Here is a 22,130-nt window from a genome sequence, read left to right on the forward strand (position 1 = left end):
TTTCATTAAACATCTAGTGAGTTCTTGAAAGTATGTATAACTTTTAAATTCTATAATTTTTTTTCCTGAGCTGGGAATTAAACCTGTGACCTCATGTATGCTAGGTAAGCATTCCACCACTAAGCTACACCCCCTCCCCAATTTCCATACATTCTATGAACAATCTTTAAAGTTTAAAGTTTAAAGAAAAGTAATTTCTGGTCACCAACGCTCGATTTTGAGAATCCATAAAAGTACATTAAGGAGAAGAACCAGGCTTAGAATATAAAGCATCAATTACAGAAATTATCCATTTCCTAATTTATGGATTGTACAGATATTTACTAGATTTAGAGATTTAGATTTAATATTTGAAAGTCAGCAAGCTCAGACTGTTAGATAAAAATAAAGAACCTATTATTATGAGTCTTCATTGCTTCTCTTTTCCTAGTAGATAAAAACTTGGAGCTTGTGGAAAGAACACCTACACAGTTAAAAAAAAAATTGCAGAATATACCTTATTAGACATTCTAGTTTGATGTATTCCCAGACTGCAATTCTGTTTGATGACTTAATCAAAGAAACAGTGCTCTGCTCCAAAGAAACCATGCCCTACAAATACCATGTGTGAATTCCTGCCTTGGACTTTCTCTAATTTCTGTAATGCCCCTTGACTCCTCTCAAGCATCCAGACCCTCTCAGGGCAAGCATTACAGGTACAGCTTGCCCTGACTTCTTAATGCCCTTCTGCCATGAGCACCACATATGCATCCAGTGTCACAATCCGATCAGGGTATTTGGCGTGTCCATCATCTCAAACGTTTCTCACTTGAGAGATTTTATCAGCCATCTGGAAAGATATTGGGGGGAAATCTTACAAGGTTTATTTAAGAAATTGATTTAGTAATGTTGTAAGTGGAAAGAGCACCGGATCAAAGGAGGAAGCCACTGACTCCGGACTCCCTTCTGTCTTTGATGAGATCTCTTATTCAGTGCCTGGCCTCTCGAGTCTATCTGGGAAACTGAGGGGGGTTTTATTGTTGTTGTTCTGTTTGTTTGTTATGAGACAAGCTTGAGGTCCCAGGTTTAAAATACTATGATCTCATGTGTCTTTTGCTGTCCCCGTGTTCTCAGCCTAAATCTGCATGAAGCAAGTATAGTTGTTAGAAATCCAGTTGGTGGGTTTTCTGCATTTGCTAGGGAAGTCTTTTCAGCTCCTGAGATGAGATTTTCAAAATCTCATCTCCTTGAATCTGTGGAACCTTATGAACAGTGCCTTTTGGTGATGCTGGGGTGTGGCAGCCCCTGGAATGCATGAAATTCCAAGTTTTGTCCTGGGGGAAAGGAACAAAGCTTGTGGAGAGGCTTTGGTTCTGGTGTGGAAACAGGTGTGTAGAGTTCTGTTAGATCCCCTTGGCCACATCCCCGGGATTAATTTTACATCTTGAAGTGAAAAACCCTTGTTCCTTTGTGGCTCAGGTCTCAACTTGTCCCCAGCCAGCCTTCCTCCTTCCTGTATGTCTGGCCAGGCTCTTTCATATGTTGACTTTGGTGACTGACTCATAGAGTTTTACCCCCTTCCCCAGCTTCTGTGACCAGGGTGACCAGTGTGGTGCTTTCAGTGTCGATGTGGACAACCCACACTGTGACCTACCGCGCTCCATGACCAACTGGCTCCTGTCTTACATCTGCAGTAAAAAATAACACAACACTGTGGCCACTCTCTAGGACTGTCTTCTGCAAGACTGCCCAGCTCCGAAATCTTAGGTTCTCTCACTGCCTTCAGGCTAGCTGAGGCAATTCAATTTCTTTTTTTTTTGATGTCTGTCATTTGACATTGCTGAGGACCCCTCAGTGTCTCCCCAACCCCCAGGGCTTCCCTATCCTGCCTAACAAGCTTCCAGTTTCATCCCCACGGTCACTCTCTTGACAGCATCTTTCCCTCTTTGCTTGAGGCAGCCACCTTGCAATGCAGAACCCAGCGCCAGTGCAGCAGCCTGCCTCCTCTGCATCTGCATCTGGGCTGCAGGGCCTGGGCAGGAAACCATAGAGTTAGGCAGGTGTCCAGCCTGAGCCCAGCTCTCTGCACGGGTCTGATCTCCTTTCCTGCAATTCTGGTTAGATTCTTCTGTTCTCCTGTTTATTCTAGACACGTATTATCCTTCCTAAGCTATCTGCTCCATGGCCTTTGAAGAGAGTACTTTGGAAATTGATTTAAATGTACCAAACTGGTATCAAACTTCTTTGTGAACAAACTCCCCATATTTTGGTTGCATTGGTTAAAAAAACGCAACCTTAGAGAAGAGTGAAATTATGGCATTTATCAGTAATGGATGGAGCTGGAGAATATCATGCTAAGCGCAATAAGCCAGTCCCCCCAAGCCAAAAGCCAAATGTTTTCTCTGATATTCAGATGCTAACTCACAATGGGTGGGCAATTAGGAAAGAATAGAGTTACTTTAGATTAGGTAGAGGGGAGTGAAGAGGGGGAGTGGGTAGGGAGGTAGGAAGGATAATAGAATGAATCAGAAATTATTACCCTGTGTACATATATAACTATATGACTGGTGGGATTCTACATCATGTAGAACCTGAAGAATGAGAAATTATACTGTATTATATATGATGTATCAAAGTGCATTCTACTGTCACATATAACTAATTAAAACAAATTTGAAAATTTTTTAAAAAGTTGGAAATCTATAATCAATGTACTAATGTATTAAGTGCCCCAAACAGTAATGTTTGAAGTTCATAGGTAATTGCAATCATTGATTGAAAATAAATCTTGAAGCAAATCCCTACAAAAGAAACTGAACCAATTAAATGATGAAAGCTTAAATAGTGTATGAGTTAGTTTTCAAAATCTATAATTGTGCTTTGAAATAATTCAGGCTGTGGAAAGCATCTTAGTGAAGCTTCTATTTTTATTTGGATAATTTTATATCTGTACAGCAATGGAAGAAATTGAGAAGTCTGAATAGATTGCAGCATCCAATTTGGGAGAAAAATTTAAAAATCATTAGTAGGGATAATTTATTTCGCAGTTGTATCCTTTTAAAAAAAGTATTTTTTTTCAAAGAAAGTTCATATTTTTTAAAGAAAAGTAGCAAAATAACCATACCTATAAAAAAAATGTTTAGGCTGAACCATTTATATATTTTGATTAAAAATTCACAATTCAGAATCTGCACATTTATCAGGATTTGTGGTGAACTTACTAGGTGTTTTAGCATGTACAGAAAGAGTATTTTCCAAGTTAAAAATATTATGGTCAGTAGAGAAGAAAAAATTGAAGTTGTGGGCAGCTTAAAACTTAGTAATCATAAAATGCAACTTCATAGTGAATTATAGACAATTTTATGAAAAATTAAAATGTGACAGAGACACCAAATCTGACTATAAAATGAGTTATATGAACATAATGATGAGAACCAATGCCTGGGGAAAGGGTTAATTTTCCTATACTTTGTAACTTCCTGAACTCCATAGAAATGTATCTATATCACTTAATTGCTAGGCCAATTAACTGCTATCTTAACTATAACCTTGTTGGCTTAGTTCTTAGAACTATAGTTCTTAAGGAGGTAAACTCAAGTCATCTGAAGTTACTGCGCCTGTGGTGAAGGCCACTTCTCAATAACATCACATATATTTTACTGTCTTTGTTCTACACCTGTGAACTACTTATCGTGAATTCCCTGTGCATAGTCTTTGGCCATGGAAGCCAAGAATTCAAACCCACCAATGTTGTAATGGTTAAGAAATAATGTCAGATTTCCTATAAACGCCCCGTGTAACCTCAGCTCAGAACTTCAGAGTACTAACTCATTTGGGTCTTCTGGCATCAATAAACCTGAGTTCTCCATCCCTCCCTGTGGCACCTGGTGCCTTGCTGGGTATGATTTCTACAACAAAAAGAATAAATCCAATTTGGGTAAAAAAATGAATTCTTCAGATACGGATTGAGAAACATAAAATTTTAAAAAGTTATTAATTCATGTGAATTTGTGCTGAATAATTATTCTACATGTTATTTTCTAATAATTAGATAATTAACAGAAAGAAGTTAAAACATAATTTTTTTTTAAATTCTGGAGTTAGGAATCAAACCCAGGGCTTTGGCAATCACTCTATCACTGAGCTATCCTCTGCCCTCTAATATTCTTCTTAACCTCCCTTCCCTGTAAGAATTAAGATAGTCCTTCCTGATTTCTTTCTCTCTTTCTTTCAACTGTGCCTCATACTGTGGTTTTATTATTTATTTATTTATTTTGCTCTTATTTGTTTACATGGTTGCCTTTTCTAATTTACACTCCTGGAAAATAGGATCACTCTCTTAGCATTTTTGCTTCCTTAAGGCCTAGCAGAGGTCACAGTTCTGGTGCAGTGGAGCTGGTAGTGACTATTGCTGCATACCTCTTGGGAGGCAAGGCTTAATTCCCAGGGGGGTCCTGGAAACACATTATTCAGTTACAGATCTTGGTGGAGTCTCAGGAGGCAGCTCCTTGGCTTCCATTTCTATCTGGAGTATTATATAGCAACCACCTGAGGCACATGTTTACCTGCTGTATACAATACAAGATGACCTATTCCAGATGAACTGTATTTCCAGAGTTTAGAGATCTTAGCTTAGCTTAGTCACTAGGAGGTCTAATAAATAGATAAATTAGTGCAACAATTGAAAAAAAATCTGGCTCAATCCTGAACATCTTCTGAACATTTTCTTATAGTTTCTTCTTTTCATTATAAGAATCACAAATCGGAATGTATGATATTTACACAAGAACCTGACCAATTATATCGTTTTTGCATACCGTGGCTATAGTAATTTGTTCAATTCATATTTTTTTAAATAAACAATTTTTTGAAAATTATTTTAGAACCATCTCATTTGCATGTTTTTTAGTATTTAGACCCATAAATCAATAATTTTCTACTCTACCTAAGAACGTCTTAACAATTAGCTACCTCCTCTGGTGATCCTTACCAAGGGCTCTTGATATAAAAGTTCCAAAGAACTTGGCATAAATCAGTAGAAAATATCCTGGGTGGGAAGCCTTCTCAGACACTCTGTTCTCTAATGTCTGATCCAACAATAGTTTTCTTTTTCTTTTCCTATCATATCTGACTGTACAGAGATGCCATCATATGTTATGGGTCTACCCAACACCTCTATCATCAGGTAAACCTGACACTTCCAGGGAGACTGCTGGGTCCTTAAAACATTGAAATGTTAGAAAATATATAGAGCTGCCACCAAGTCCCTGCACATGGGCCTCTCTGATTTGCCCTACTTAGCCCAAAGTGGCCAACAGGCTCTGCAATGTGCATATGCATTACTCCTTCAAAGGCAAAATAAAATAAATTCCCTATCCTTAGTCTTTGGTCTGTCTTATAGCTTAATTTTTTGTGTGTCAGAGATATTAAAGATCACATCTGTATGCAATTAACCTCATCACTTTTAAAGTGTACTTATGCATCTGTTATGAGTGAAAATACCATGTTTTTTGGTTGCCCCCAAACACTTTCTCATTTGCTTAGTCACTAGGGGCTCTGAATAAATGGTTACTGGAGGGGTGAGAAGAGCAGGGCATGGTGGCATGTGCCTGCAATCCCAGCTAATCTAGAGGCTGAGGCAGGACAGTAGCAAGTTAATGTGTTTCTGGAGGGCCCCTGGGGATTAAGCCTTGTCTCCCAAGAGGTATGCAGCATTAGTCACTACCAACTCCACTGTACCAGAACTGTGACCTTTACATGGTAGAACTCTCTGGGGACACCAAGTGTGCCTGCATTTTAGCATCTGATACAGGATTCAGTGCTGAGTGACTCCCTCTAACATCTGGAGGAGCCACCAGGACCCAACAATAGGTGCCTTTCTTGCCTACTAAGTTTAATCAAATATCTGCTTTCCCGGGATGTACAGCTTGTTAACTGATAGTGAATTGAGCCGGACCCTTGGAAAGAGCCTGAGTTCTTCATCATCTGTTTCCAGGAATAGTTCTTCAGACTCCTGAATTATGCATATTTTTATTGAGAAAATCCACCCGGGCCTTCTCGGTGATGATTTACTGTCTTCCCTGTTCTCAATCATCTGGGCTTGATGGAGAGAGTGGATGGCATTTTTGAGCGGAAACCAAGTCATGGAAGAATAAGGATAGGCGAGGGCTCCGAGGAAAATTGACTCTTGCTTTGGGAACAGATGAATGGACAGTAATGAGGAATTTGGACTCTCAGTAGTTTTGCTGGAGATTAGGAGGATTAGGTGGGACTCTGCCTTACCTGCTTCTTAGCTTCAAGTGCATCTTATTTTCTTCCATCATCTCCCAACTACAGCTCCCCGTCTGTTTATGGCCAGGGAGCTGATGCATTTTGCTGTGCACGTAAAGAATTTGAGTTTTCTGGATTTGAGTCCCAGTGGCGATAGCCAGAAGGAGTTCCATGGGCACAATTAGTTTCCAAGGTTCTTTGATGCTCATTAGCCTATCTGGAAGTTAAGATTGTTTGTACATTTGAAGTGATCTCATTTGTATCATATAAGTACTTACTAACTGTATATCTGAAGGAGGTTACTTTGCATGTGCTGATACAGCATAATTGCAAAGATAAGATGTGAAGGAATAAGCAGCAGCTTGACATTGTAGTGTATACTTTTATTTATGTCTTTAAGCAGTGTTGCATGTGGACACCTATGATTCTATGTGCAGAAGTGCGTGGAGGAATATACAGAAAACTGCTAGGGGTTGATTCTTAGAGGAAAGAGCAGGAAAAATGATTTTTTACGGTATACCATTTTATACCATTTGAATTTTTTTCTTTATTTGCCATATTTTTAAAAAAGTTAATGAGGCCCCATTTATGTTCATCCACAGGACTTTATGGCTTCATTGTAAAGCCATATCTCTTGCCAGATCTGTAAGAACCTTTGGTTCTCTCTAGTTGGTGGTGACTGGAGCTGTCACCACCAACCTCCAATAGTAATTATTTTGCTACCACCAATAATTCTTACAGTTGTGAGAATCAATTATCACTGTGACAAAAAAAAAAATCATTTTACTGGCATAATCAGAACCTAAATCCTCCTCTATAGAGATTGCGATTGAGGGAGGCAGGTGGTTTCGTTGATGTGTAATATCATACTCTAACTAGGAAGAGACCCGATGTGGCTCATTTTCAGAACAGATTCATTTTTAATATCAGCCTTTGTACTGAGCCCTTAATGACTTGGGTCTTTAATTATCTCACTGAGCAATTTATGTTGATTGAAGATAAGCCATTCTCTTGGATTTATTGATTCTGTGCTCAGAAAAAAAAATGACACAGTATGTTTTGACAAATTGTCTTTTAACACAATGCCTACTGTGTTGTGCTCCAAAATTCATGTGCCAGAAATGTTTACTTCTCTTTCTCTCTCTCTCTCTCCCCACCCCCCTCTCTCTACTGAGTTTTACATTCATAGTAAGATTAAAAATGCTATTTAATTCCTACTGTTACTTTAATATATGATCGTGGACTCTTGGTGAGTTCCTGAGCTCCTGATATTGTTGTAATGTGATGTAATTGTTGATGGATGGTCACGGATGGCTCCTAAATCCTAACTAAGTTATATCATCTCATGAAAAACCGATCACCAGATGAAACCAAAGAGCATATGTGCATGTGCTGCTGAGAGTTCCCAAACCAAAGGATGTCACGCGGTGATAGGATGGGAGACATCATTTTCCACAGTGCAAGTCAGAGAGCCAAACCCAGAGGCCATTTCTCTCAATTCTGGAGCTGAATACAAATGAGAAAATGCTAGAAGTTAATAGCCGTGAAGAGTTGCAATTTCAGGAATTCTCTCTCCCACTATGTGGCTCAAAACAATTGTGCCTTCTTGTCAATAGACCTCCTGATCTTCCCTCAAAACATCTTGGGAACTTCTCAACTCATAAGCCCATGTGTATTTTGGTTTCTATGATCAAAAGACTTACAACTGAATAGAGACATGCATTTGCAGGTTAGACCTATATTCGATCTAAGTGTTAAAATCAGTTGAAAACTGATTCTTATAAATTAGAGGAAAGAGCAGGAAAAATGATTTTTTACGGTATACCATTTTATACCATTTGAATTTTTTTCTTTATTTGCCATATTTTTAAAAAAGTTAATGAGGCCCCATTTATGTTCATCCACAGGACTTTATGGCTTCATTGTAAAGTCATATCTCTTGCCAGATCTGTAAGAACCTTACAGTTGAAAACTGATTCTTATAAATAATCCCTGCTCATAGGAAATGGACATGAGAGTTGGGCATGGAGGTAAATGAAATACCAATTTTATTCAGGCTCTGCCTACAGAGTATTTTCTGATCCCATTTTGTTTCGCAAGAGCAGGACATTTCACTGTGACACATGTCACTGCATTTTCAAGAGTGGCTTTTAAGGGGCTCATTTGTTCCTGGTCTGAACTCCTTCTTGTCCACCAGAACGGGTGCTTATGATTATGCCCGTGTGGCTCAAGGGGCAAAGCTCCACCTGGTGTCAGTGGCTTTCCTAGAAGAACATCCAGAATGCAGTTCTGCTTTTATCCTAATAAAAGTAAAAACAAAAATTACTGATTGAAATAAGAACAAATACAAACCCAGTAGTAGTTACTAATCTCTAGTTAGCTTATAAAGGAAGATGCATAAAGAAGAGATTACAGAAATTACTAACAGCTCAATGAAATTTGAAGGCTGAATTTCACAAGCTTTTTCCTGCCTTGGGAGGACAGAACTCCTCTCAAGTCTTTATTCCTATGAAGGAGGTGGCATGGCTGTACTGATCCTTCAGGAGCATAAAGTTCCTTTAAATTCTAAAACCTTTATAGCTCGAGCTCACCCTCGGTGTTTTGGTAATGAGCCCTGTTTTTTCAGAGTTTCAGAGGCTGTTTATGCTTCAGAGAAAGGAAGCTTTAAATTGCCTTTCAGCGGCATAGAAGAAGCAGATTGCATCCCACAGCCTCCTGCGCCTGCCTTGTGCAATGCAGAGTAAACTAAGAGAGATTATGACCATTATTGTCACCCAGGGGGTGACTGTATTTGTTGACTTAAAGGTTTCCCAGCAACCAGCTCTAATTCTCTCCTCCCACCCACCACCACCTCTTTCAGACTAAGCTTAATCTCTATTAATTGGTTAAGTATTCTCATTCACCAAACAAAGTATTGCTCTAATAACCTATTTCTCCTTGTGTTGGTTTGACATTGTTTTGTGAGGAGTTTGTGCCTCTCTGTCACCGCTCACCCCAAATTAAAAGTATGTTTGAACAGAGAATGCAGCTAAAAGCACATATAAAGGAAGTTTTTTGTGTTTTTTTTTCACAAAAGAGTAGATATTAAGAATGGGTTTGAACCAAGGTTGTAATTTACAATTTAAAATGTCCTCGTATTCAGTTTATTACTAAGCGGAAAACAAACCGATGTTTGCAGTTGGTAAGTTTATTCCTGTGGTTCATTTTGACTTGGGAGTTTAACATTTGATCAGAAAGTTCACACACTGTGACAAAATACTTGAGAAAATCAGCTTAAAGTTTCAGACCTGTAAGACAAGTCAGCAACCTCAAGTTAGGCAAGAGTTTATGTTGCTGCTGAGTTTGAACTTGGTAGAGTAGGGAGGGTTCCCAATTTTCAGCCTTACAGCAATATCTACATTGGTTTTTGACCAAAGAGCTGGATGCCTGGTCTAGCCAGGTTGACACTTAAAATTTACCATTGCTGCTCCTTACAGCAGGCTCCTGGCCTGTCTTGCTACTGCTCATTTCTAGTAACTTCAGCAGTAGAAGATGCTCAGTCTAGCTCAGAGATGATGTTCAATCCATGTGTGTTGAGACAATCAGTGAATTTATTTTTCTGGAAATTGCTTGCTTATGTTTTTGCCCACTTTTCTATTTAAATTATTTGTGCTTTTCTTATTGATTTATAAGACCACTTTGGTTAATATAAAAATTACTCTTGGGTCAGTTAAATGTTTTACCAACATTTTTCCAGTTTCTCTTTACTTTTTAAATTGTTTTTGGCCACAACCAAGTTTTTATCTTTTATTTTCATGAAGTCAAGATTATTGATATTATTACTTCTGAGTTTATATCACGCATAGGCAGATGTTTTACAACTCTATATGATTAAAAAAGTAGTATTATCTTTAGTATTTTGTTATCTCATTATTGCATAGTAACCCCAGGTACTACTATTTCAGGCCTCATCATCCTCAGTCTGTCTGACCAGATCCTGGGTTTCTTTTGGGGGACTTCCCTGATTAATCAGGCAAGATTTTTTTTTTCAAAGAAATATTTTTTTAGTTGTAGTTGGACATAATACCTTTATTTGATTTCTTTGTTTTTATGTGGTGCTGAGGATAGGACCCAGCACCTCCCATGTCCTAGGTGAGAGCTCAACTGCTGAGCCACAACCCCAGTCCCTCAGGCAAGATACTACCCACTCTTCCCACTCTGTTGAATAGGACCTGGAATGTGCTTTCTTGCCCTAAGGCATGCCTGGGGGTAATTTCTTGGGTGCCTGCATGCCTGAGGTCCCTTAGCTGATCTTGGGACCTCCAGTCAGCTCACCCAAGTTCCAGGGCTTAGCATTCAGCACAGTATGATTGGTGCTATGGTGTCCTTGTTGGGACTAGGGCCCTGAACTCCTCTAGCCTGCCTCCTCTAGTCACTGGCCAAGGTTCTCTTTCTAGCTGGATGGGCTCCCCAGCTTAGTGCACTGAACCCTGTAGTGCTGACCACAGCCTGACCCTACCCCATCTCACCATCTCACCCCTACGGCAGTGGCCTACAAAGTGTTGGCCTGCATATTACTTCATTGTACCAGATCACCACACAATTAGTGGCTGAAAACAGCACACATTCATTATGTTATGGAGATGTTTATGTCTAGGTGTCCTCAAGGCTGTGTTCCTCCTGGCGGCTCTGGGGAGATCCCTGCCTGTCCTGCCTCCTGGGGGCCGCCTGCTTTCCTGGGTTCCTGGCCTCGTCCTCCCTCTTCAAAGCCAGCAGCAAAACATCTTCAAGTCTCTCTCTCCCCTGCCCTGCTGCTCTGCTTCCGTCACCACATCTCCTTCTTGGCTCCTGTAAACACCTTTGGGTTACACTGGGCCCACCTGGAGGGTCCAGGCTAATCTCCCCATCTCCACGTGTACAAAGTCCTGATTGCCATATCACCTCACATACTCACAGGTTTCTGGGATTAGGCCTGGGACATCGTTGGGACCCATGGTTTCTGCCTCCCTCAGCTTCTATTCTCAGAATAGCCTGATTCCTTTAGCTTCAGCCCCACCCAGGCCCAACTTCCTCTCTGTCCCCACTGGCCCTGTGGTCACCGAAATCTGACAGTGAGATAATGCCCAGCATTGATGATTATTTTAAATAATAGTTGACACTAGATTATGGGGCGTAGTTCTTCAGTGTATGGCGGAGTAGAATGACATGCAGAAGCGCCTCCTGCCCCCACAGGGGTCCTTCATGCTTCTTCCTTTTGGTTACTTAGGACCTTGTTTAGATGACTCCTTGCTATGTCATACCTGGCTCCAAAATTCAACAGTTCTGTGATATGATCCACAGAGCTACCAAATGACTCAAGAATAGTCAATTCAAAAGGTAGCCTGTTAAAAAATAAAGGACCATGATAACTTTTTGAAAATAACTTATTAAAGAATCATGTGGTGCTTCAGTGTTTCCTGGATTATTCAATAATTTTTCTAGAGTGAAAGGCTTGGAAATTGCTGCTTTCAAATTGTCCTAGGAGTCTGAGCTTCTTAAAATATATCCATCTCCTCGAGTTACATGTTCATATTCGTGTTCAACAATAATTGCCTTAATGGATGAAGATGTCATTCTCTGAAAGCTGTCACTTACTGGCTCAATTCTACCTGTAATTCTTGATGTGCTTCTTCCTGTATTTGGAAACATAAGAATTTTCTATGCAGTAGAACAAGTAGTCCTAGTAAATTCCTCCTTTGATAGGAAAATGGAATCTTCAAAGATAATAGCTTATGAAGATGTATCAGTTTTGTATGAATACAAAATAGTTCAGGATTGGAAGTGTCTCCATCTTGGCAGTATTATGGAATATTCCAGAACATATAGCTGCCTGGATCCTTTCAAAGTGGATCAGAGTTCACAGCTAGGCAGTTTTATTTGCTGTCAATATGTGTGTTACTTTTCACTGAAGTTAAAAAAAATGACAATAAGTTTAATATGATTTCTATTAAATAATTAACTTCTCTTAGGAGCAGTATAAAATGCAAGCCAAAACAGGGTATATTGATAATACACCTAGAATTTAAAAGAAACTGTGGAAGCAACTCTGAGTTAAATACAGATTGAGTATACCTTATCCAAAATATGTAGAACCAGAAGTCTCCTGATTTTGAGTTTTTTCCAGATTTTAAAATATTTGCGTATGCATTTAAGGAGATATTTTGAGGACAGAATCCAAGTCTAAACAGGAAATTTATCTATGTTTCATCTTCTCCTTATAAACATACCTTCAAGGTATTTTACACAATATTTTTAGTGTACCCATGTTTTTACCAAGACCTGTTGCGTGAGGTCAGGTGTAGAATTTTCCACCGGTGGCATCATGTCGAGGCTCAAAAAGCTTCTGGTTTTGGAGCATTTGGGATTTTGGATTTTCAGATCAGGGATGCTCAAGCTACCTTTCATATGTTCAAGATCTAGAATGAGTCTAGATTTTGTCTAGAGAGTCCCTAGAAACTAGAGAAAGCTGCTCAGGCTTTGACCTCCTGGATTATTACTTTGTGTTAAATATAAAACAACCAAGAATAAGAATAGGAAACTGGCTGAACTGCAGCAGCATCACTGGGTGTCTGAGAAGGCAAAGATGTTTTGTACAATCGAGAATCAGTGGAAGACCCTGGAAACGGGGGCTCTTCCAGTGTTTCTACCCATGGGCCTGACCCTCTGCCTCTGGTCTGGAATCTGGCCAAGCATGGCTTGGGTGTGGGCTGTGGGCTGTGTCCATTCTGTGGCCACGTGACGTGGAAGGTCAGGAGGCCTTTTGGGTGGTGTCTTCTATAGGAAATGACCTTTGCGGTTTCCAGAAGTCAGCTACTAAATCTCATGAAGTGCATTCAGTTCCCTTGGCATGAATTGCAACTTTGACAGGAAAGCTTGTGTGGCCTTGGAGTAGCTGCTATTTACTGAAATAGTGACTAATTGGGCCAAATTTTCTAAAAATAGGGACTTTATGAATAGCAGTCTATTGTCAGACTGGATACGGTTTTCTTTCCACCTAAATTGCAGACACATAATGCTGGCACAAGAGTTCAGCACGATGTTTGATGCTTAATAGTTGCTCATGAAATTCTAAAATTCACTGAGATTCTTAGGTGTACCCAAGAATGTACCTTGGATTAGCAAACACTGAACCAGGGTAAGTCACAGGATTAGGTTCCTTTGAGCTTGCTGTAGCAAATTTTCATAACCTTGTTTTATGTATGCCTCTGTTTAAAGACACCTCATTTAATACGTGTAGCTGATTCATTGACATTGAACTTGCAACCAGCAGCACTAGAACTCAGACCTGAACAAAGCTGTGGAATACATAAGGCCTCTCACAGCTTTCCTGAGCTCAGGAAACCAAGATAGCACTTAAGCACTATGTGTGAGTGCTGTTGTTTTAAACAAAAAGCACAAAAATGTGAAAAATCTGGCACTAAATCGATGCAAAAAACGGACACCTGTGAGAGGAACCAGTGTGACAGGTATGGATTTTGTTTGACCTCAGCTGGGACCATGTGCATCTGGTGACTCAAATTTTCTCTCCTCTGCTCCTTTTCAAGAAAGACCACAAAACTGCCTCAAAACTACAAGTACTGATTTTGTAGTTACCAAGGAATCATAGCAAAGAGTATGAATTTGCAAATATAGAATTCACCAGTCATGAGGATTGATAGTGCTTATATTTTAATTTTCTTTTCTACAGATATATGAAGCACAAAATTTCCCCCTGCCTGTTGGGGATTATTGAATATTTACCGCTATTTTAAAGTTGACTTTTCTACTTTTTAGTTGCACATAGATTGTTTAGTGTCCAAAGGGTTTTCACTTCCTATGGCTTGATCACCAAAATTAAAAAGTGATTTGCAAGCAAAAACTCACCAAAAAAAAAAAAAAAGAAAGAAAAAAAATGCCAAAATGAAAAGCCTGCACAAAGATTTTAATTAATGAGATAATAATGATGAATGTTAAGGCTTCCTTACTGATCAGACTTTAGACTTCTTCCAGTACAGAAGGGGCAAGGAGTGGAGATGACTCCCTCTGGTCAGCTCAATTGTTTCCTCTCCTGGATTCAATTTCGTTTCAGTTAGTGTAGCTTCTTCTGCAGACTGTGCCTTCCACTTCAAAATGTTCTCTCAATATCCATTTTCCAATGGCCTTTGCATCATTTCCTGGTATCCACTTTAAGAGTCTGCTATAAAATAAGTTTTATTTTTCTCCAAACATATCCACTTATTCCTAGAAAGGAAATCTCTAGTTATTTCCCCCTAGGGTGGATGAATCCCAAATCAGAGGGGATTAACATGAGAGGCATATTTCCCATCCATGGGCTATCCATCTGGGAGCCTGGCTGGAGACCAGCGCTGCTTCTCCAACTGTCCATTCAGAGACCAGGCAGGCAGAGTCTTCTGTTCCTCACATGGGTATAGATGTCTGGCTGGCAGAAGGGAAGAGGAAACGTGTAGGGGGTCGGGTGGGCGTGTTTATGAAGGCCCCAGAAGCAGTGCACACTCTTCCCACATTCTTGGGCCAGAATTCATATATGTGGCTCCTCTTTAGATGCATGGGGAGCTGATGTGTGGGCTGGAAATGGGGGCTCCCTTGTTGGGAACCACGTTCTAGAAGCAGCATTCTGTTCTATGACAGGGGAGCATGTGTGTTCTTCCCAGACAGCCAGCTGTCCCCGACACAGCACAGAAAGTACTGCATTACATACAAAATTACATATGAACTGAGGTCAACGTCAAGGGAATGAGGTTGTTGGAAGTTTTTCTGTCAGATTGTCCTTGTTTCCAAGTTAAACCCCTGCTAAACCTGGTCTGTCTTGGAGGCATAGGAGCCCTTGATCAGTCATCCAGATGACCAGGCATGGGTGTCTGTTTCTCTCTTTTCTTTCTCTTTTTTCTTTTCTCCTGGTGCTGGAGATCAGTCCCAGGGCCTCGTGCATGCTAGGCTAGCACTTTACCAGTGAACTACACCCCCAGCCCTTTGGGCATCTGTTTCTGACATTCACAGGAGCTACTCGATGACAGGCTCCATCTGTGCCTCATGCAGCAAAGACACCCAATAAGGGCAACTTGAACAAACATCAGTGCAAAAATGCTTGTGTCTTGACAACGGCTTATGCACGTAGTGGGGCCTAGACTGGCAAACACTTGGCTTAAATTATCTCACTTCATCCCTAAATCCCCGTTTTGAGGTAGGTTGTATTATTGAGATCCCTATTTTAGAGGTGAGGAAACCATGTACACAAAGATACATACCTTGCTTACAGTCTCATAGCCTGATCAGCCAAGCTAGGATTTCAGAGGTTAGCATTGAGAGCGATTTATAGTCCCACTTTGTGCTTCCAGAAGATCTCAGATACTGTGCATCACAGTGGCTGAAGGTCACTGGGACTGTGCATTATCTTAGTTACCTGCTAGAGAGCATATTCCCTTCAGATGGTGATGCCCAGGCTAGGGCTACTGAGAAATGCACACATGCATTTTACAGACAGAGAAACTGAGGCTTAGCAAATAAATGGCACAGCTAAGGTCCCATAATAGTTCAGAGTCATTTCCAAGTAGGCTTCATTCTAAGCAAGTGGCTGGTCACCATGAAGAAGATAACTACTTGTCAAATAAGCCTTGCTGGCAGGGCTCCTCAGGACAGCCAATATGGAAGCCGCCAGAGTGACAGGCCAAGGGATAGCACAGCAAGGAGAGGCCAACCTGCAAGTGACACCTGTCCAACAGCACCCATCCCTGTGATGCCTAAATGTGGTGAGAGACAGATCTGGCTTCAATAAAAAGGTGAAAAGCCATCATAAAGTAAATGCTGCTGCTTATTCAAAAGCATGAATTCCACAGATGGATCCTGTGTGCTTTGATACTTGATTCTCTTTATGGTGAGTCAAAAAATAACTCAGTGTTGTTCTTTGAATTATTTCCCAGCTTTTTTGAAATGTGTCCAACTGACCCTCCAATTAGTGGTCTTAATTAACACTCACCGCAGGTATGCCCAGAACTGTGCTCTATCCGGCCCCTCTTCTTACCCTTGTAAATATAATTTTAAGAAGAATCCTCATCAGGGCAAAGTTAAAAAATGCAATGTTATTTATGTAAAGCCCCTTGCTGTTACCCAGCATTCAGTGTAAGTGTGGCTAATTACAGTCAGCAATTCCCATCATTGCAGGACTATAAATAAAAGTTCAGTGTCATCATTAGAGTTATTATCTTAGTTTTGTATGAGACATTTGGTGAAAATGGCTAGGGACAATGGAAATGTGGACACACTGAGACCTTCATCTGCCACAGCCATCTTCCAGAAGATGTCATATTTTCAAGAGTCTTATGTTTTCTTCTTTAAAGTGATAACCCTCAAAAAGATTTTCTTTGAATGACCCACCAAGTATTAGAAGTCAAGTGCAGTGTGTGTTCTGGATGATTGACAGCTTATAATGTGACAACTGACAATAAAATGAGTTGCATCAAACTTTGTGAGTGCAAGGTGGCACAGCCGTTGAGACTTTAGACAGTAGGCAATGTTGTCCATGTTACTCCCTTCAATGTGTGACAGCAATCATTTCATATATCTCCCATAAAAAGCCTATTTTCTGTTATGTAATATGAATTAAATATAATTTATTTTTTGTTCTAATAAATTATTATTATTATTATTATTTGAAGTAGTGGTGTTGGTAGTAATTTTGATCCTAGGAAAATGAACTAAAAACTGGTAAAAGTTGTTGGCCAGAATCGATGGGGTGCAGTGGCACATGCTTGTAATCCCAATGGTTCAGGAGGCTGAGGCAGGAGGATCCCATGTTCAGAGCCAGCCTCAGCAACTTAGTAAGGCCCTAAGCAACTTAGTGAGACCCTGTCTCAAAAAATACAAAGGACTGGGGATTTGCTTCAGTGGTTGAGGGTCCCTGGGATTCAATTCCTAGTACCAAAAAGAAAAAAAAAAAAGGTTGTTGGGCAGAATCAGACTGTAGGGGCAGTGGGTATGCTGTCTCTCATGGTCCAGTGTTACTGCTCAGCAGGGATTGGGGATAAATTAATGAGCTCACTTAATGAATGGTTTCAGATCACAGGTTAGGTTTTGTCACACCCAGGTCTTGAACTATTGAACACTGAGATCAGTTCAGTGCATCATGTCCAGGTTTAAAAAGAAGAAAATCAAACAGAATAGAAAATTATAAAGTACCACCCATAGTAAGGATAATAAAATGTTTTATGCTTTTGTTACGGAAGAGTGTGTGTGTGTGTGTGTGTGTGTGTGCTGTATGCTTTTCCAGACAGAGAGCTACTCCTGTTCAAGGTAAGTGGAACCTGGAATAAAGTGCATTATTGTGCAACCAGGACTTAGGCCAGAAGGAAGGTCTTCAGCATACTTACAGAGGATATAGACTTTCTCTCAGTCTCATCAAAATAGGATATTTGGTCTGTGCTACTCAAAAATAGGCAATATCTCATTTATCTGGAATGCCTAGGGAACAGGAATGCTTTTATTAATTGCATAATAGATTAACTAAAGGTAATACTAACTAGAAACACGTGGCTTCATGGTAGCAGTAATTGGACATCTTTACAAGATGCGTAATACTGTAACATCCTTATTCAGTAGTTAGTTATACTAAAATCATTTCATTTTTTATTAATTTAGGAAATTACAGTATGCCAAAATTAAGAATGGTGGTGCAGCAAAAATATATGTAGATATTATGTAGAAAAGATAGAGTTTCCATGGTTGTCTCATTTATTGTCTAATATAAGCAATTTTTGAGCAAATTTTGAGCAGCTACTCATCTGCCAAGAGGCAGAAATGGACCTGTAGATACTTGATGGCTATTTAGGGTCTTTGTTAGTCAGCTTTCCATCACTGTAACAAGATGCCTGAGATAATTATAAATAGAAAAGGTTTGTTTGGGCTGATGGTTTTAAAGATTCCAGTCCATGATCAGGTGGACCTGTTGTTTTTAGGTTTCTGGTGGGGGTACCCACTGGCAATGGTGGGGAGCATGTGATGGAGAAAACCACTCACCTCATGGCCAGGAAACAGGAGAGGAAGAGGCTGGATACACAGTCCCCTTCAGAGACACATCCCAATGACCTAAAGACTTTCTAGTCGGCCTCACCGCCCAATGGTGAGGGATCAAAGCTTTAACACATGGGCCTTTCTGGTCATTCAACCTCCAAACTGTAATGGGATGAGAAGTTTGAGAATGGAGAAAGGTATGCATAAAGTTGTCTGGGATTTTAGTGGAAGTTGGACTAACTGCAGTTTGGGAAGACATCACCCATCACAAAGATCCCTGAAGGAAAACTTGCCGGACAAATAAGAGTTTTCCAGCTAGAGAAGGAGAGGCGTTGGGGGACACATCCCGACTCCAGAACACAGCTTGGAATTTACTTTGTTCACTCAGCAATTGACCTACTTCAAGTGTCAATTGCTTCTTTCTCTTAAAAACAGAATTTAGCCAGGCACAGTGATGCCCACCTATGATCCCAGTGGCTCGGGAGGCTGAGGCAGGAGAGTCATGAGTTCAAAGCCTGCCTCAGCAAAAAGCAAGCCTTGCTAAGCCTGTCTCTAAATAAAATACAAAAATGGGCTGGGAATGTGGCCCAGTGGTTTGGTTAAGTGCCCCTGAGTTCAATCCCTGTTACCAAAAAAAAAAAAAAAAAAAAGAGAGAGAGAGAGAATTTAGAAAAAAAATTTGGAGACTTGGATAATTATGTTTTCTATAAATTCAGTTTATCAGAAAGCAGCAATAAATAATGTGTTTTAATATGAAGTGAATGGTTTTTTGTTGTTGTTTTTGCTGTTGTTTAGTTTTGTTTTGTTTGTTGTGACTGGGGTAGAATTCGTTCTGTGTAATTTTGATTTTGAATTCCAATTTACTAATCCGGTTAGGCATCTCAATACCTTATTTTCCACAAGAATTGCGAGTGTTTATTGAAAAGGAGAAGAGAGTTAGAGGGTCAAATAAAGCTTTCGTGGCAGGGCAGGTGGGCAAACCTGGGGAGGAAGGGCAGGGACTGTCTCCTGGAGGTCGTTATATGGCAGACGTGGAATAAAGATGGAGCAACGGCTGGCACTGGCACTGATATGGGGGAATTCCAGAACAAATTCAGTCCTGCCCTTCAAGTCCAGCCCCCCTCTAGCTCCAACGCATCAGGCAAGAGCCTCTTTGAGTCGACTTCCATAACTACAAAATCAGCCCCAAACATAATCTCTTGAAGTCATATTTTTTCGTGGTGAGGATTCCTAAGGATTTACATATGCTTAGCACAGAGTCCAGCCAAAGGATGTGCTCTGTGAATGGATTTTCTCCCTCCTGACCTCTAGCCCCACATGTGATCCTGGGTTACTCTTTGATGAGGAATCATCAGGGTGGCTTTGTCATTGCAGTGCTGGACGCACATTATATCTTGTTTGACCCTCCCTCTCTAGAAGTCAGAATGTATTCCTGCAACACAGTAAAGTTCAATGTCCCATCATTTTAGCCTTGTCCTTCATGCCCCTCTCAGCAGATGTGTGAGTGCAACTGGGATTCTGCCACCTGTGGTACAGGGATGATGTACCATGCTGACAGGGCACTCCCAGATTATTCCTGGAGGTTCCAAAAGTCCTGGTGGCAACCGAACATGTTTACCTTCTCTGTAAAAAATACAGGCTTTGGGTGGTGGTGAGAGTGTAGGAGGTGAGAAGAAGATGAAGAAACTTAACAGGATCTGATGATCAGAAAAGCATAGGAAAGGTAACAAATATGCTCTATGTTTTTCCTGTCTTATCTCTGATCCTAGTTGGACCTCAACTTGGGATAATAAAACTATACTCAAGATAACATAAATGCAACTTGGTTTTTTTGTTCAACTCTGTTATATGTGTGTGTGTGTGTGTGTGTGTATACTTGAGATTGAACCCAGGGTAGCCCTTTATTTATCTATTTATTTATTTTATTTTGAGACAGAGTCTTGCTAAATTACTTAGGGCCTCGCTAATTTGCTAAGGCTGACCTTGAACCTGTGACCTTCCTGCTTCAGCCTTCTGAGAGCTGGGATTACAGGTATGCCTCTGGGGGCCCAAGTTTGTAATATACTTCTTCCCATGATCTTTAGATGACCTCAGCAAAAGAGCTGATGTTTTTCTTTGCCTCTAATTTAAAATAATTTGCATGTCTCTTTTCTCTTTAAGAGCACTCATTTCCTGGAATCATTTTATAGATATTAACTTCCAGAAGAGTTTGCATTCCCAGCCTTTTGGATACATGGGTGGTTTACATCTCTTCATTTTGAGATGGTTAGATACTGACTTTCAGGTAGTATGAACTCCTTAACCAAGATATTATTGAGTTTTAAATAGGGACAACTTGCTTGTTTTAAATGACTCCAATTATATGTGAGGGTCTTGAAGTTTTTATGTCATATAGTAAAAGACTTAGCTGGAATCTACACTCCATCCTTCAAAATGTATTTCTCCTGTTCCCTTTCATTCTTGTGGGAATTTCTTATGCAGTGTTAACTTCCCCAATATTTTGGTTTTTGGAAGCATGTTACATTACACATAGACATCTACATTCTACATTTAGATATGAATTCTCTCAAAGCTGCATATTGTAAAATTGAAGAGATTTGAGACTCAGTGTCTAGGAGGGAAGGTTGTAGGGCAGGCCTGTTTTATCACATGAGGAAGAGACCGGCTCAAGCCTCATTGGTTGATTCTATGAAGTTCTTAGAGTGAGTCCCTCCCCCACCTTAAGTCCTAGAATGAACTGAATGTCCACAGGTAGAAGGGGAGGAATGACCTCTATCCGTATCAGTTTAAAACATTATTGCCCCATCTTGGTAGGGGCCTTACCTACGACCCGTCCAGGCCACTGCAGTCGCTTCCCAAAAGGAAGTCACCTCCTGGGCTAATCTGGAACATTTCCTTTATTGCCAATAATAACTATAGTGAGTTCTAATGAACTGTGCCATGATTGATTTTGAAACTTACTTGCAATTTTGTAGCAATTGTCCAAAACCCAAGGCAGTATGAAGACTGAACTTTAGAAGTAAGAAAAAGCTTCATTTTTTTTTTCAAACTAACTGTGGCCCCTGGAGGCAGATCCAAATCCTCTGAGCTTAGTTTTGAGCTTCTGTGAGCTGGGAAAGCATCTGCCTTGCCTTGCTTGTGTGGCACGGGATTCAAAAGAAACAGTGAAGTGAGCCGGGCATGGTGGCACATGTCTGTAATCCCAGCGGCTCCAGAGCCTGAGGCAGGAGGATCGTGAGTTCAAAGCCAGCCTCAGCAACTTAGCGATGCCCTAAGTGACTCAGCAAGACCTTCTCTGTAAATAAAACATAGAAAGGGCTGGGGATGTTGCTCCGTGGTTAAGCACCCCTGGGTTCAATCCCTGGTGGCAGATGCTGATAGCCTCCCATGTACAAGGCAATAATAAAACAATAAGATGACATGGGGCAGGGATAGAGGCTCTGCAGGCTCCACGGTTAATGTGCTTTGGGGACGAAGATGACTTTTGTTTTCCACAGTGCCTAACCCAGTGTGCTGTGTAGGGACAACTCATGGTTGTCCTGGAGATTCAAACTGAACCAGGCAGGTCTAAATCATCAAAATATTTGAAAAACCACAAGGAGCCTCAAAGGACTAAAGGCTGGAGGGGTTAAAGAGACAGCTGAGATGGTGCTGGAAGCTTGCCTGACCTTGGACGGGAAACTGGGAGCTGGAAGAAGGTGGGGAGGAGGCGGCCCCTCTTAGCAGAATCTGGTTGGAGCTGTTGCCAAGAGAGCAAGGACACAGCCTGAGCTGTGGCAGAGGAGGGGAGAGCACAGGTCTATTGGGAGAAGGTGGCATCTCCCCTCATTGTGAGACCTTCCCCCTGGGTGAGTCACTCT

At 40.6% G+C, this 22,130-nt stretch overlaps 1 protein-coding gene and 1 long non-coding RNA gene across 4 annotated transcripts in view; one reads left to right on the forward strand and one right to left on the reverse strand.

Moving 5' to 3' along the window:
• Positions 1 to 22,130, forward strand: part of Camk1d (calcium/calmodulin dependent protein kinase ID) — a 388,616-nt gene that overhangs the window by 261,081 nt on the left and 105,405 nt on the right. The window lies entirely within an intron of this gene.
• On the reverse strand, positions 8,275 to 11,246 carry LOC114100193 (uncharacterized). Its single transcript, XR_003584007.3, has 2 exons — positions 11,183 to 11,246; positions 8,275 to 8,549 (listed from the first exon to the last, which is right to left on the reverse strand). It is a non-coding gene; the product is annotated as an uncharacterized lncRNA (long non-coding RNA).

The sequence above is a fragment of the Marmota flaviventris genome, chromosome 12 (assembly GCF_047511675.1).
Source record: "Marmota flaviventris isolate mMarFla1 chromosome 12, mMarFla1.hap1, whole genome shotgun sequence".
Classification (NCBI taxonomy): Eukaryota; Metazoa; Chordata; class Mammalia; order Rodentia; family Sciuridae; genus Marmota; species Marmota flaviventris.